Source organism: Cupressus sempervirens, chromosome 7 (genome assembly GCF_028749045.1).
Source record: "Cupressus sempervirens isolate cs-2001-9-10 chromosome 7, ASM2874904v1, whole genome shotgun sequence".
NCBI lineage: Eukaryota > Viridiplantae > Streptophyta > Pinopsida > Cupressales > Cupressaceae > Cupressus > Cupressus sempervirens.
The window spans coordinates 543,073,145-543,090,760 of NC_143124.1; positions in this window are offsets into that span (position 1 = coordinate 543,073,145).

Below are 17,616 nucleotides of genomic sequence, written 5' to 3' on the forward strand. Positions count from 1 at the left end.
TACCAAAAACTCATTATTTCTTGAAATGATGACATGAAGTTTTGTGCACTTGAGAGAAGCATGAAAATGATGTTTAGAAACTACAACTAAGAGCACATAAAATTTTGAGATCATATGTGAGCATGCAAAAGAAAAGATTCTTACCAGTAAAAGAAACAACTTCTTTATCAATGTGTACCTATATAATTAATGCAAGAGTAAATTGTGAAGGATTTGATGGTTAAGATTGAATTATTTGATCAATTGAAGAGAAGAAGACAATTATAGAGTGATTTGGAAGAATATTTAAGTAATTGAAATAGATTTGTGAAAGATTTCATCAGTTCACATAGAAAGCCTTAAATATACAATTTTAGAGTTATTTTATCTTTGTGAGCTTAATTTTTCAAGCCTTGGTGAAGTTTAAGGCCATTGAAATCGAGGCCATTAAAAAAAAGACATGACATCTAAAGAAGTTTTTGAACATTTGAATCAAGTTGATGTGATTAAGTATGTGTTTTATCATGATTTTGACAATGAAGATTGAAGTAGAACCATTTTGAGAAAGATGCATGATGGTAAATTTTGGATGGGAGCTAGAGTTGAGGAAATAAATATTGAAGTAATTCATGATGTGATTTCTTTATATAACCAAGATTGAATTCCACTCAATAAGAAAAGTCTAAAGAAGATTGTGCTTGAAAACACTAGAACAACTTACAATGGTAGAGGTATGGTGTTAAGTCAAAGCCAAAAAGATGATGTAAGGTATGTAAGAAAGATAATGGCCACCAAGATGTGTTTGAGCTCTAGAGAAGATGATATAAAAAATTGGTTTGTCTACACATCTTACAAATTGTATGTTGAGAAATTATAAGTGAACTTGTTTGAAATTTTGAGAATTCAGTTATTTGATAAATTTTAAAGGATTAAAAAGTCTAAAATTTCTCAATTCATATTTCTATCATTGATAACTTGCATATTTTTCACCCTTTTTAGAGGATTTCCAAGTTCATGAACATGTTTGACTAGAGCAATGAAAAATACACAAAGGAGAAGATCGCCAATCTATATAAAAGACATCATCTTGACAAGATTTATAGTAGTGAAACTTTAATGATAAAATCATTTTAGTCTAAGACAAGATAGAGAAGGAGGATCTCCAAATATATAGTTGGGAAATACAAGGATGAATTTTCTTTTATGGTTGATATGGATAAGACTAGTATGGAGGTAGTCACTCCTAGAGTGATATATGTAGACCCTCTAGGATATGATATTGTTGAGGATATAAGAGAAGTTTACACACCTAGAATCCTAAACTCTAACATAGATCCCTAAAGTACAAAAGTTGACACTTATGGAGGAGGCCTATCAAACTAAGATTGAAAAAATAGCTAGAAATAAGGCTGATACCTGTATGAAAAAGATGTTGATAGAATTTGATATGACACCTAAAGATTTTGATGAGAAAAAAAAAATAGTAGTAGAGGTAAGGGAAAGTGGTCAAACAAGTATATTATTAGTTCATCCCTTGTATATGAAAGAAAATCTCAACATACCTACCACAATAACATCACCATCAACAATAACTATGACAACACTACTAGTTGTTTCCACACCACCTGCACCATCAATCACATTTGACTAGCCAAAAAAATCAGGTGAAGTGAGCATTTTGAGTGTGTAACCTACCATTTCTATAATGAGATCAACAAGACTAACACCCATAGTTTTCTTAACTAAGGTGAAGTAGGAATTAGACTCTTCTAGGAGAAAGAGAGTAAAAGAGATGACTGTTGGACCAAGTAAGAGGCAAAAAATAGTTTATAGTCAAGTAGGAGAAAAGAGAGGTCAAGAAGAGGAAGTAGGAGTGACAAATAAGTTGAGAGGCCAGGTAACACCTCCATAAGCTCAACCACAAGAATCAGAGGATGCTAACAACAAAAAGAAAATCAACTGGAAGCCAAAGATGGAGAACATGAGTGAATTAATCTTGAAAGATAGAAATCTAAAGAAATTATTAAAATATTATGATAGATATTCAGTAAATGATCAGAGAGACTTGGATGTAACTATAATTCAATATATGATTAATTTTAGAAATCCTTTACTTTGCATCCATGGAGAACTTTCCAAAGAAGTGTATGATAGATTGAATGATTTTAGATTGAAAAAGAAGAAGGAAGAAGGAACTTTAAGAGAAGAGATTGTCAGAAGATGTTATGATGTGAAGAACACGATGCAATTGGAAAGAAGCATGCACACACTTTTTCCACTTGTGAAAGATAAAATGAGAGTCATCAGATTCATGGGATGTCTAAAAGAAGTCATGAGGGATACAAAGGAAGTTGTCCATCAAGTACTAATTTACCTGATAAACATAGCATATATTGATGAGGCTAGAAATAAATTGATCGCACCTACATTAGCAACAACACTACCTAGTTTATCTGAGGAAAGGAAAAAAATGGATACTTCCATGACAATAGAAGAAACCCCATTGATAAAATAAAATAAGGTCTTTGACACTACCTTGGATGCACCAAAGGAAAAAAAAAACTATTAGTCAAATGGATATGCCACAAACTTGATGATAGGGAGAGAATTCATCACAATTGACACTAATGAGGACCCCTTTGCAAATATTTCTGAGGACCCATTTGGAACTAAATTAGAATTTAGTCTTGGCAATTTGATATATGAGAACATTGTGGATTATTCCAACTTTAGTCCTAAAGAAGAAGGAAGGAACATTGAAGGAGGAGAAGAAATGAAAGAGGATGACAAAAAGCAAGAGAAAATGAAAGAATAGAGGAAAGGAAAGAAGAAGAGAAATTTACTAAGAAGTGTAGAACCTCAATAGAATGAACCTATCTAAGAGGATAGACAACAACAAGAAGGAAAATCAGAGATACCATAGGTCAACATGGCACTATAGGAAAAAACAAAGCCACAAGTTAACCAAACCATGTAACTTCAAATGACCACACCATATAAGGAAGGAAATGAAGTTTCTGGTTCTTCTGAATCCCCACTTGAGTCATCCTTAGATAATGTAACAAGAAATACCACAAGAGTGGTTGATAAAGATGATATTGATAAACTTGGATTAATATCTACCCTCCCATTAACCAAAATCATTGAAAAGCATAAGAGAGCCAAAATTATAAAAGTTACACTTAGAGAAGTAATTGATAAACTCCAAAGAGTTATTTCTATTTAGGTTAATGAGACTAGTCCTCAAAAGAAAGAAAGAAATTTCTAGAGGAATTTGACAATTACTTTTCTTCCATAGTTAAAGTTTTCATCATCAAAACTAAAATTGATCATGATGCAACCATGTTTAGTAAGGTATGCAATAACATAAAATATGAGTTGTCAAACCTTGATACATGGATCAAGGAGATGAGGAAATATTTGAGAGATGGAAAGGAGTTATATGAAAAGTGTGCATTCCTACACACTTATCTTTCAACCATTATTATAGAGATAAAAAAGAAAAGATAATGAATTGACAAGCATTATCAGTGAGCTAAAAAATGTAGATGCTCAAAGATCATTTACTTGAAGAAAAGAACTAGTAAAACTCATGATGATATTAGTATGTTAAAAATGAGTAAGGATAAGATGATGAAAATGTTTGCATTACTTAGAGATCACTTATCTCAAAAGACTGACCCCATGCTTGAAGGTCAAAGAGCATTATTGTAGGCTTTATTACATAGACCTTCAAGAACCACATATTGCATCCTATGCATTGTGTGCCTTCATCAGTGTGATAGAGTTTTTCATGGATGCATGGAATAAAGGACTAAATATCCTAAAGGTTAGTTTTGGCAATTACTTCTCACTAGACCATTAGCATGTAGATCTATAATTTTGACCTATAAATAATTTTTGACTGACCTTTATCAATGATGTTAGAGGGGGAGTAGTGTTAGAAAGGAAAATTGTATTCATATATAGTATAAAGGGACATATAAGGTAAATAATCTATATACTATATAAATATGCTAAAAATATAAAATGACCCACATTTTGGAAATTTTGTTTGGCCATGTGAAGAACTTTACAAGTTTTGTAATTTTGAAGATTTTGGAAACTTAGCCAATTTTCTCATATGTTTCCATCAATGCCAAAGGGGGATATTTTTGGAAAATTGGCTAAGTAGAAATTTTAGGGTTGTAATTTATAGAAACGTATATGCTATGTTAAGTAAGAAATGTTCCAGGATATGTTTTGGTGTTGTCGACTTAGCAAATTGTTTAAGTATCACTATGAAGGACTATGTACGATATCAAGATTTTGTATGGAGAGCCTCACAATGAGCACATTAGAATATGCATAGTTACTGACATCTAGAACTAGTGTATTACATGCCTATAAGTACACTTGAGATTTGGAGAAATACAAACAGAGTTATTAAGGTTTTACCAATTAGAGGTATGTATAAAAAGAACAAGGCAAATAGAAGAAAATAGTAAAATAAGTTAAGGAATTATTTTGGTTGACCAAGATAATTACTTGAAAATTATCAAATTACATCCTAGATGTTAAACCTAAGTGGGAAAAAGGCCATTCTAATTTTGATGACATGAGCGAAGACTTGAAGGCCAACTGGACATAAAAGTTGGGTATAAAGGAAATAATTTTGTATGAAAAGTTTTGTAATTCTTGTGACATTGTAATATGATTATATATGATGCATATTTTATGATAGGGTAGGGAAAAGGAAGTATATGCGAAGTTTAGTGAAGAAGTACATCAAGGGAAAATTAGATATTGCATTGTTATCAAGATTTTTTTTGTCTATACCCTATGTATATTTTGTATTAATGTATACATACATAATGTATGTATGTATGTATATGTCTATGCATGTATGTATACATTAATACAAAATATACATAGGGTATAGACAAGAAAATCTTGATAACAATGCAATATCTAATTTTCCCTTGATGTACTTCTTCACTAAACTTTGCATATACTTCCTTTTCTCTATTTTATGATAGGGTAGAGAAAAGGAAGTATATACAAAGTTTAGTGAAGAAGTACATCAAGGGAAAACTAGATATTGCATTGTTATCAAGATTTTTTTGTCTATACCCTATGTATATTTTGTATTACTGTACACACACACACACACACACACATTTGATTGTGGGATCAACTTGTATTTCTATAATTTATATAAAAACCCTAATAGGGTTAAGGATTCTAACAAGGCCTAGTCCTCCAACAATGACATAGACACTATACACATGTATTAGACTCCTAACCGAGTCAATATCTTTCACAAGACACTTTTGATTAGTGGATAATTTTGTGGGCACCCTCACCACGTGGGTTTTCCTTTGGCTAGGCTTTCCCTAGTTAACAAATATTGGTGTTATGTGTTGTATTGTTTTATGGTTCTAATTACTTTTTAGTTTAATTATATATGCATTCTTAAGGATTGTTAAAGATATCCATAGTTGGGAAAAATTTTGTGGAGCGCTGATTCACCCCCTCCCCCCCCTTAGTATTCCTTATTTCTAATAGATAGTGTCTCCACTTCTTCAATGCATGAACTATAGCATAAAATTCTATATCATAAATAGAATAATTCCTTTTGGAATCATTAAATGACCTGCTGAAATAAAAGAAGATCCTGATGCAATACTACTAGCATCACAATCTACTTAAAATAACCTATTTAAATCTGGAAGGGATAAATTAGGTTTTTAAGTAACTTTCTATTTCTAAAAATTAAAACTCTTATTTTCTCCTATAGTGCACATAAACTTTTTTATATCCCCTCCCATCAATTTAGTCAAGGGTCCACAAATACTATTGTATTGTCTTAAAATGGACGCACTTTCCTTTTAAAACCTTTTAGCACCCTTTCCATAATTCCTTTTTCAAGCCATGGATATACTTGTGATCACTATCCCTTTCTCCTATCTTCTTCCACTTTCTTTTGTATTCCTTTTGGTGGCTACCTCTACTTTATGTGGCACTTTAGAATTGATCTCTAGGACTAGGTTGACTTAGGAAACCTTGTTCTGGACTAGGTCAACTTGAACTTGATCTAGTCCAAGACTAGGTTGACCTAGTTGACCTAGTCCCCATTGATTTTGGGGCCCAAGGCCTGAAAGGCCTTGGGTGTTTAATTAGTTTTGTTGCACTCTCTAGTCCGCTTGTATTGTTTTTCCACCTTAAAAATCATATATAAGGAGGTTTGGAGACTTCATTTTCATAAGGAATATATCAAATCTAAAGCTCTTTCTCTCAAGTCAAGATTTCTTTCCTTTTCATTGAAGGAGTTAAGGCATTTTAGATAATCAAGAATTTTCAAGAATTCAAGCAAGGAGATTTCTATCTAGTATTGAAGGATCCTTTGTGGGAATTTCCTCTTCAAGATCTAGCTTATTGTTGGCCATTAAGGGAGGATATCTACACTAAAGCATTCATTATCTTATTCACTCTATTTACACTTACATCCATGGCAATATGATGGGATTATGGTAGATCCATTGCAAATTGATGAGATATCCTACATTCTTATACCTAATACAAGATCTACAACACATTACAAACAAAATCCCTATTGAAAATGGTTTTGAGAAAGGTGGATCCTAAAATTTATCTTTTGTTTCAGTTATTTACATTTATATTTCTCACTAACGGTTAACTTCAACAAGGATTTGACCAAGGCAATCCCTCATCAAACCCAACAACAAAAAGCCTTCATTTTTTGTGTGAAGAAGCATGATATCAAGATTTTGCATGCAGATTTCAAAATAACTTGGCAAGAGCTCTCTAGAGAAGTTTTTATAGTGTCACCAAACTATGTCAACCACTTTTTAAAATATCCTTCCTTCAAGTTGACCTAGTCCTTTTTCCCTTCTTGCCAATTAATTTTTGGGTTTTGTTTCTTTTTACATGTCATTTGAGAATCCACAATTAGATATTCATTAATAGGCTCACATCCACAACTTTTAGAGCTAAAATACATCTTCCTCTACATATTTCAAGGAAAGTCTTTTATATTTCATTTCTTTTCATATTTTTATCATAGATCTATATCTTAATTGGGATGATTTTATATGCATAACATTTAGACTTACATTATTCAAGAAATTGGCTCAATTTTACATACACATTAGCCTAGAAGGGCCAAAGAGTGTATTTTCTTGTATTACATTCCCCTTTGTAATTTGAATTTAATATGAGCACCCTTATCCCTTTTGGTTCTAGCTAATCTAATTTGGATCATAACTCGAATCATATTTTGAATTTCCCCTCTTTCCCTCACATACATATTTGAATGGCTTAGTGGCATGGATAAGAGGGAACCTATAATCATATTAATGTGTTTTTATTTTTCTCCTAAACAAATACTAAAACCTTAAATAAATTTTTTGTAAAAATTAGCCCATCCATGAAAAGAGATGACCTCCATAACACTCCTTGGAGTAGGTCATTTGAGAATAGCCCTTACCTTCTCATGGTCCAATTTTAGACCTTCTCTTGAAACTAAAAATTCTATATACACCAACTCTTTTAAAAAACTAAATTTCTTTAGATTTATCAAAAATTTCTCTTCTCTAAACTTCTCAAACATCTTACAGATATGGCTTATATGATCCTCTTATGTCCTACTAAATACAAAAATGTCAAATAAGTAACCAATGAGAAAATTACCTAGAAATTCCTTTAGTACCTCATTAATTAGTCTCATGAAAGTGCTTAGTGCATTGGTTACCCCAAAAGGCATGAATAAAAACTCATACATTCATTCCCTTATCTTGGAGGTAGTCTTCCACACATCTCCATAGCTAATGTGAATGTGATGGTACCCATTCTTCAAGTCCATCTTTGGGAAATACACAACTCTACTTCAAATAATCCATAATATCATCCATCTGTGCCAGTGAGAATTTGTACTTGATTGTGATTTTGTTGATAGCCTAAGAATATGTGCACATCCTTCATTCTCTATTATTTATTGGTGCTAATATCATTGGTATAGTACAAGGACTCATACTCTCTTCAATGAACCCCTTTTGCAATAACTCATGCACTTGTATGGTAATTTCTTTTCTTTATTTTGGTGTCATTCTATGCACTACCTTGTTTGGAAAACTAACTCCTGGAATCAAGTCCAACTGGAGATTGATCTTCCTTACTAGTGGTAATCCATTAGACACTTTATTAGATACAACATCTAGAAATTTTTCCAATAAATCTACAACTTCTGCAAGTACCTCTTCTACTTCTTATTTACCATCTTTTGGAATTATAGTAAAATATTGTTGGATACAATTGATTAATTTTGTATTTTCTTTGATGTTACAAAAGTGTCATATCATTATTAGTCAGTGCATGTCAAGCTCACTCAGATAGTCAAGACAATTTTCTATGTCTACTGAGCATTCCTATGTTTGCCTAGTTCAGAAGGTAGTGTCTAGTGAGTTATCTTGAGTGTCAAAGGAAAATCTACAAAAGATGAGTGTTAACCAAGCTCACTTAGTTAATGAAGTAAATGTTGAATGAAACTAGTGTTATCTAAGCTCACTTGGTTACCAAAATATCTTCACAAATATGTAGTATTAATTGAGTTCACTTGGTCAACATAGGAAACTCATTTCTGAGTTAGTGCCTACCGAGCAGGGTTAGCTAACAAAGGATTTTCTTATTTTGGCCTATTAAGTTTAACTGATTTATCTATTGGTTCTAGCCAACTGAAGAGATGAATATTAAATTATTCCAAGTTGTATATGAGCTAACTTGATAATATGAATGATATAAGTATAAGGTCAAGTTGAGAATTTGAAAGTGTGAAAGAGTGTGAATGCATGGAAGATTTTGAAGATCTAATGATGTAGTAGGAAGAAAATCAGAAGAATAAGAAAAATATCCTTGTGAAGATGAAAAGGATATATTCAATCATGAAGGATCAAGTACAAGCCAAAATAAAGATCTGTAATCAGCAATTCAGTTGCATCTAAAATTAGGTCATCTCATTGTTCCTCTCTAACCATTATAGCAGTGATATCTCTTAATAGAGTTGGCTTAATAGTTATTTGTAAAACCTCTAATAAGGTGGTAGTTCTATTGAATTTTCTAAAGACCTCTAACAAGGCCACTAATAACAAGGTGATTAAATCCTTTAATAGGGTCACACCTAATAGTGTATTTTGTAACCTTTAATAGGGTTGGTTCCTAATAGGGCCTACTTCAAAAGAGTGAAAATAGTAACAAGTTGCAATTGGTGGTTTTTCCAAATTGGGTTTCCACGTTAAATCTTAGTGTCAAATGTGTTTATGCTATTTTATTTTATGTGTTTACATCTAATTTACAATAATGGTAATCATAGATAGAATATGAGATTTGCATGTTAAGTACTTACCGAGCATATTCAGTATTTACCAAGTTACAACATTTTATGTGTGTTTGTCAAGCATCAACAGTATTTAGTTTTTAGAGTTTATTTTGTACTGATATCTAAAGGGATATGGGATTTATTTTTGTGAAAACTAATTCACCCCTTGCCTCTTAGTTACTCCTCTTATATTTCCAACAATTGGTGTTAGAGCTTTTGGTGCTTGCAAAGAAGGTTTCAAGGACCTATGCTAAAGATCAGGATGTCTTACAAAAGAGAGAATCCTAAGTTGAACAGAGACAATTTTGTAGCATGGAAAGGAATTATGAGGTTAGATTTGGCTACTATTAGTGATAAAAGTTTTAAATATCTTGATGCTGAATACAAGACTCCCCCTAGAATGTTATCAGTTGAAGATATTGTTGAAAAGAAGAATCATAACATCATGATGATTGATATTGCACTTGCTCTCAGTTTTGTTGAATTTGATGAAGTAAAAGATTGTAAAATAGCTCATGAAATGTGGACCAAACTAAAAGAAATTTATAGAGGATATAAAAATGTAAGAAGAGCTAAGGCTAAAAGTCTTAGAAGTCATTTTGATCAGATGAAAATGAGAGAAGATAAGAACATTGCAAAATATGTGGAAAGAATCAAAGCAAGTGTGAGCGCAATCAAAGCATCTATAGGAGACATTCAAGAAAAAATAGTTGTAAGCAAGGTACTTAGAACTCTTCTTCCTATTTATTCAATTAGAGTTTCTACTATTCAAGAGATGAGATGTGATCCAAACAATAAAATATCTTTGGATTCTCTAGTTGGAAGATTGATAGGTTTTCAGTTAGATAACTTTAATAACTATGTTCCTAGATCAAAAGGTATTAAGTTTGCATTTGAAGCTAAACTCTCACTCAAGAAAAAGAGTAAGAAATCAAAGTCCAATCAATCAAGAAGTGAAGAAGAAGAAATGGAAGAAAGCTCAGACAGTGATCTTGAAGTTTTTGAAGCCCTACTTGCAAGAAAGTATTCCAAAGGTAGAGGAAAGTAAAAAGGTAAAGTTCCTTTGATTTATTTTTCTTATAAAGAGGTTTGTCACATTGCTACAAGGTATCCAAATAGAGAAAACAAAGATGAAAAGAAAAGCATTAAGCACAAAGGCAAGAAGGATTACAAGAACTACAAGAGCTACAAGGACAAAGGTAAGAAATCTTGTTTTATGGCTAACGATTTTGATGGTAGTGAAGATGAAATGGTATATATTGTAGTAAAAGATGAATCTAATGATGAAGGAGATAAAATGGAACTCATCTCTCATGTTAGAAAAAATGATACATGGATCATTGAAAGTGGCTATTCACATCATATGACTACAAATAAAACAAAATTTGAGCACATGGAATATTATGATGGAGGTAGTGTGAGATTTGGAAACAATGAACCTTGTAACATAAAAGGAAAAGGATGTATTTCTTTGACAAAGGAACTTGTCTATGACAATGCTTATTGGGTTGAAGGAATAAAGCATAATCTACTGAGTGTGGCACAGTTTAATAACATTGGATTCAAGGTAGAATTTATGGATGGATAGGCCAAGCTACTGAATGGAAAAGGAAATCTAGTTGGATATGGAAAGAAAACAAAAGGTAATCTATTTTATCTTGATCTCAATGAAAGTTCATGTTTTATTGGTCAAGTAGAAGAAAGCTAGTTATGTCACAAAAGATTATGTCATGTAAACTTTGATAATCTAGTTAAGATAAGAAAACATAAAAGAGTAAGAGGTATTCCTAGTTTGAAGAAGCCTGATATGGGTCTATGCAAAAATTGTGAAATTTGTAAGATGGGAAAGACTAGATTTAAAAGCAAGAACTAACAGTCAAGAGAAGTCTTAGAACTTATTCATACACACTTATATGGACCTATTAAAATAGAGTGTTACAGTGGAGAAATTTTTTTCATTCTTTTCGTTAATGATTATTCTAGAATGATTATTGTAATGTATCTAAAAGAAAAATATGAATCTTTTTAAAAATTCAAGTGGTATCTGGAAAGAGTAGAAAAAGAAACTACAAAGAAATTGAAATGTTTAAGATCAAACTAGGGTGGTTAATTTATCTCCAATGAATTCAATAATTTCTACATTGAAAGAGGGATCAAAAGACAAGTATCAGCTCTTGATACTCCATAGCAAAATAGTATATCTGAAAGAAGAAATGAATCCATCATGGATTGTGCAAGAACACTTATAATTGAAAAGAATGGCTATTAGCACTGCAATTCATTCCTTGAATAGAGTACAATTGAAGAAAAAATCAAATCAAACTCCTTATCAACTATGGTATGGCTACAAACCTAATGTAAGTTACTCGAAAGTATTTGGTAGCAAATGTTATATCTTGAAAGAATCTAGAAAAGGTAAATTTGATGTCAAGGGTGATGAAGGCATATTCTTAGGATACTCCTATAGAAGTAAAGCATAAAAATGTTTTAATTTTTCTACTCATTAAATCATAGAAAGTGCACATGTGAGAATTGATGAGTTTGCAAAAAAAAGTGAAGAAGAAAGCAGCAAAGAGCCAAAGGATTACAAAAGATTTGTTTACTATGAACCTGATACCCTACCAAATCTATCTGAGAGAAAGGAAGATTCACCCCTTGAGTCCCCAAAATCTCCAACAATTACCAAGTTGCAGACAATGCAACCTAAATAACAGTTTAAAGGACCTAAGTCACAGTCAACGGCTACTGAGCTAGTTCAAACCAAGTTTGAAGGACCCAAGTCACAGATAGTGGGACCAAGCTTGATATTGAAGTTCAAGATGAAATCAATGGAATTCATTCCAAATCCAAAGAACTTGTGTTAACAAGATATGTCAAAAGGCATCATGCACTTGATCAAATCGTTGGAGACAAATATGATGGAACAATGACAAGAATAAAATTAAAGGTAAATGTTTACTTGTTGAATTTGAGCTTAGAAATGTTAAAGATGCTCTAAATAATGAAAATTGGGTTGAAGCAATGAATGAAGAAATAGAACAAATAAAGAAGAAAAAAACCTAGACCCTCATTCCTAGACCCAAGGAAAGAAATGTAATTGGAACAAAATGGGTGTTTAGAAACAAGCTAAATGAAGATGGAAAGATTTCCAAAACAAAGAAAGATTGGTGTGCAAAGGTTATTCTCAAGATGAAGGTATTGATTATGGTGAAACTTTTGCTCCTATTGTAAGATTAGAAGGTGATAGAACTCTACTAGCATATGCAACACACAAAAGATTCAAAGTGTATCAAATGGATGTCAAATATGCATTCTTAAATGTAATTCTTGATGAGGAAGTCTACATTGAACAACCAGAAGGTTTTGTAGATCCTAACAAAAGAGACATGGTCTACAAATTACACAAAGCATTATATGGTCTCAAGAAAACTTCTAGAGCTTGGTATAAAAGACTTAATAATTACTTGATACAAATTGGCTTTCAAAGAACAAATGATAAAAGTAGTTTGTATATCAAAGAAGGATTAGACAAGAAGATTGTGTTGGTAGAAATATTTGTTGATGATACCTTATTCACAAGAAATGATGACTTATGCAAAGCATTTTCAAAGGAAATGACTAAAGAATTTGAGATGTCTATGTTTGGAGAGATAAAATTCTTTATTAGATTGCAGATTTAGCAGAACAAAAATGGTGTCTACATCACTCAATCTAAGTATATCAAGGAGATACTAAAGAAATTTGGAATGGAAGATTCAAGACCAGTTGGAACCCCTACGTCCACTAGACATAAGATTTCCAAAAATGATGATTTAAAGGAAGTAGATCATACCACATACAAATTAATGATTGGAAAATCACAGTATGTAGTACATATAAGGCTTGACATTGAATTAGTAGTTGGTATGGTGGCAATATTCTCAAAAAATCCTAGAGATAATCACATGATGGAAATTAAGATAATCATGAGATATCTGAAAGATACTAAAGACATTGGCTTATGGTACAAACTTGGAGGCAATTTGGACTTAAAGGTGTTCACTAATGTTGATTGGACAGGAAGTATTGATGACAAGAAGAGTACTAGTGGTAGAAAATTCTTTCTTGGTAAAAGACTAGTGTCTTGGACAAGCAAGAAATAAAATTACATCTCTCAATCCACAATAGAGGCAAAATATGTGGTAGCAATAATTAATTGTTCTAACATTGTTTGGTTCAAACAACTATTGGAAGGAATGAAGATAGAGATCAAAGATCTAGTAGTCATATACTATGATAACACCAATGCAATCAATATATTAAAGAATCTAGTAATGCATACCAAAACAAAGCACATTGCTATAAAATATCACTTCTTAAGATAATTGGTGTAAGATAAAGAAGTTGGATTGGAATATGTAAATAGAAAAGAACATATTGTAGACATATTCACCAAACTAATACCTAAGGATGCATTTCTATATCCAAGAGGTAAGCTAGGGGTCATTCCCCTATCTGAAGCTCACTAAATGAAGTCTAGTGATGCATCAACGAGAACCTATTAAAGATTAATTAGTTGGTGTAGTATTAAAAAGGGCATATTCCAAATGAATCAATACTTAAGGTACATTGATATTAATAGAATTTTTGTCTTTGGCATGTGTTGTCAAAGAAGGAGAATTTTACAATCATATCTCATAAGAAATTTTAATTCGAACGATAAGATTGTTGTGAGAGAGAGAAGTATGCTATCATAGAGGGAGAATGAACTTGGCAAAAGTTTTTCTGACAGAGGGAGAAAGTGAAGACAAAAAGAGTTCATATTGACAGAAAAAGTTCTCATAGATATGAATCAAAATGAAACTAAGGATATGTTCCTTAGATTATTCTTGTTCCAAAAAATTTATTGTGTTATGACATGTTGTGTTGCCATCACTGCCAAAGATGGAGATTGTTGGATACAATTGATTAATTGTGTATTGACTTTGATGTTACACAAATGTTATATCATTATCAGTCAATGCATGTTGAGGTCACTTAGATAGTGAAGACAATTTTCTATATCTACTAAGTATTTATGTGTTTGCCTAGTTCAGAAGGTAGTGTCTACCAAGTTAACTCAAGCATTAAAGGAAAGTCTATAGAAGATGAGTGTTAACTGAGCTCACTCGGTTAATGAAAGAATTGTTGGATGGAACCAATGTTAATCGAGCTCACTTAGTCACCAAATGATCTTCAGGAATATGTAGTGTTAGCCGAGTTCACTTGATTAACATAGGAAAATTATTTTTGAGTTAGTGTCTATCAAGCAGGGTCGGCTAACAAAGTATTTTCTTATTTTGGCATATTGAGTTTAATTGATTTATCTATTGGTTCTAGTCAAATGAGGAGATGAATATTAAATTATTCTAAGTTGTATATGAGCTGACTCAAAAATATGAATGATATAAGTATAAGGTCAAGTTGAGAATTTGAAAGTGTGAAAGAGTGTAAATGAATGGAAGATTTTGAAGATCTAATGGTGCAATAAGGAAGTAAATCAGAAGGATAAGCATAATATCCTTGTGAAGCTGAAAAGATATATTTGATTAGGAAGGATCAAGTACAAGCCAAAAAAGAGATCTATAATTAGCAATTCAATTATATCTAAAATCAAGTCATCTCATTATTACTCTCTAACCATTGTAGTAGTGATCTAAATCTCTTAACAGAGTTTGCTTAACAACTATTTGTAAAACCTCTAACAAGGTGGCAGTTCTATTGAATTGTCTAGAAACCTCTAACAAGGCCACTCCTAACAGGGTGATTAAATCCTTTAACAAGGTCACATCTAACAATGTGTTTTGTAACCTTTAACAGGGTTGCCTTCTAACATGGCTCAGTTCAGAAGAGTGAAAATGGTAACTAGTTGCAATTGGTGGTTTTCCCAAATTGGGTTTCCACATTAAATCCTAGTGTCAAATGTGTTTATGCTATTTTATTTTATATGTTTGCATCTAAGTTAAAATAATGGTAATCATAGGTAACATATAAGATTTTCATGTTAAGTACTTACCAAGCATATTCATTATTTACCGAGTTACAACATTTTGTGTGTTTACCGAGCATCACCAATATTTAGAGTTTATTTTGTACTCACATCTAAAGGGATCTGGGATTTTTTTTGTGGTAACTCATTCACCCCTACCCTCTCAATTACTCCTCTATATTTCCAAAAAACACATTTTCTCATGCTTCGTACCCTCTTTGAACTTCTTTCCATAAAAAAATATAGACTAGTAGCACTACATATATTTTCTTCTTTTTCCTTCAATTACTTTAGCTTATGTTTCATTCCATCCCTTTTCAAAGTGTAGGTCTTCACATGACCATCATGTACAACATGCTTATCAAATTTTAATTCCCTTCCCAGCAACATATGACATATGTGCATAGGTATGATATCACAAAGCACTTCATCCTAGTAGCTTCCAATCTTAAACTTTATTAGGTACTATTCATTGACCATGACCTTGTGGTTATCCCATACCTAGGAAAATACTATATGAATGTGGGTGTTTTTGCCTCTTGAGTTTCAATTCTGTGATGATCATTTCTAACATTATATTTTATGTTCTTCCATAGTCAATGATCACATCACAACACTTATCTTCACACTTACACCTTGTGAAAAAAAGCTCCTCTAATTTGGTTCATTCTCACCTCTCAATAGAACTCTTCTATTAACAAGGACTTATTTTCTTTCAACATCCTCATAATGTGATGATCTAACATCTTCATCTACACGTGCAACTTTGGCCTAGCCTTCAATTCTTCTATCTATTCTTCCTTGGCACTAGGGACATTCAAATGCTCTATTCCTTTCTTTTCCATAGTGAAAACATGTTCCACATTCCACATATAACTCATCTTCAAAATCATTTCCATCTTCCTGTTCCTCTTAGATTTCTTTTATTTTAACCATGGAAATGATTGGAATTGTTTCTACTAGCCTCATCCTTCTTTTTATCATCATTTTTGTTTTCATAAGATTATCCACCAAATCTTTCACCATGAGCTCTTCTACTTTGTTGACTCTCAAAATTCTTGTTCAATCTCTCTTTTTTACTTAGGAAAAACTTATATGTCTCCTCAATACTATTCATTCAAACTAGACGTAGCTCCTCCTAAATGTTTGGCCTCAACCCATTATGGTAATAAGAAACTTTCTCCTTATCATTTTTTTTCATAACCCATTATAATGAGAACTCAGTAGAAATCTTCTACATACTTCTACAAATATTTTCCCACTTGCTTCAACCTCATATTTTATTCAATAGATTAAGCTCATAATTAATGGGAATAAATTTCAGTATCTATCATCTGATCCCATCTTGTGATTTTATCTTACCCTCTTCTATTTCACTCTAATTGGATCTCCTACCACCAGATCTTCACACAACCCATCACTTTGGCCTTCACAAAATTGACCCTATCAAGATCCTCAGTATCTTCATACACAAAATATTCCTCTAATTCATTAATCTATTTGATCACTTCCTTCCTCTTAAGATCCCCCAAAAATGTGGGTGTAGACACCTAAATCTAATTATATCATTTGAGTAATCATATTTAGTCATCTCCTAAGACATTATTGATTAAGTATTTAATATTTAATTAATTAAATTCCATCCCCTAATTAATTATTTTATTTAATTGACTATAGTCCAATTGATAAATTTAATAGACAATAAACAATCTACTTATCAATCAAATCCCTACTTTTCAATTAAATTAAATGAATTCATAATATCTATTTAATTTAATCCCAAATTCTCTTTTAATTAATTAAATATTTTTGATCAAATCTCCAACCCCTAACTAACCCTTAACCCAATCCTAAATCCTCATTTCTAACTCAACCCTAACACATTAACCCATGCTAACCCATTTTATTAACTAATTAAACCCATTTAATTACCCAACCCACTTGCATTCCTCTAACATGCCACTTGCTTCCTAATCCCCCCTCTAATCCAAGCCTCATCCTCATCCTAATCATGTGCACAACTTTAATCATGGATTAAGAATTCCTAAGCCAAGCTAAACTCAAATCTTGTCTTACATCCCCACCCACGTGTATTAAATGTTATTATAGAGACTTAATGACTTCTTACACATCTCTTATACTCCCTTACGTTCCTTTTACACACTTCAACAACCTTTCCTCCCCCCCCCCCAAAAAAAAAGAAAAGAAAAAAAAAACTCCTTTGTCCCCCCACTTCCCTCCATTTTTTCCATCCTCT